The sequence below is a fragment of the Wasmannia auropunctata genome, unplaced genomic scaffold, assembly GCF_000956235.1.
Source record: "Wasmannia auropunctata unplaced genomic scaffold, wasmannia.A_1.0 LD336052.1, whole genome shotgun sequence".
Lineage (NCBI taxonomy): Eukaryota > Metazoa > Arthropoda > Insecta > Hymenoptera > Formicidae > Wasmannia > Wasmannia auropunctata.
In genome coordinates, this window is record NW_012026838.1 from 965068 (window position 1) to 965827 (window position 760).

Below are 760 nucleotides of genomic sequence, written 5' to 3' on the forward strand. Positions count from 1 at the left end.
TCAAATTTAAGGTACCGCTGTCAATAGCTCAAGTTATGGTTGTAATTCATCCCAGTATGAACTGCATAGAGTTTGACGGGTCGGAATTAAATCTCATTTTGTGTGTGTATGTGTGTGTGTGTGGCGCGTGTGTACGCTACGTATGTGCGTCATGCGTGTATATTAATAGTGTGTATGACCTCCTTGTTTGCATATTAACACATTTATACGATCCGGCATATCCTTACGCTCCAAATCCAAGTGTGTAAATCTGTAGTACTTTTTACGCATTTATATACGCGTGTTATATTTTTACACATTTTATCTGTGTTTTACACAATTAAATGCATATTTTTTTACACTCTTACACATATTATTGTAAAATTAAGCGTGTAAAAATATGCATTTAACTTTGTAAAACACAGATAAAATGTGTAAAAATACAGCACGCGTATAAATGCGTAAAAAGTGACTACTGCAGATTTACACACTTGGATTTGAAGTGTATCAGTCTTTTAATTTCATCCTGCGTAATTGTATTCCATTTTCCCCCATACTCACACACACACACACACACACACACACACACACACACACAAAATGAGATTTAATTCCGACCCGTCAAACTCTATGCAGTTCATATTGGGATGAATTACAACCATAACTTGAGCTATTGACAGCGGTACCTTAAATTTGAAATAACTCAATGAAAAATAATCGTGTCGAACTCCGTAAAAAAACATTTTAAAGATAAAAGTCCATACTTTCATGTGCATTTTGT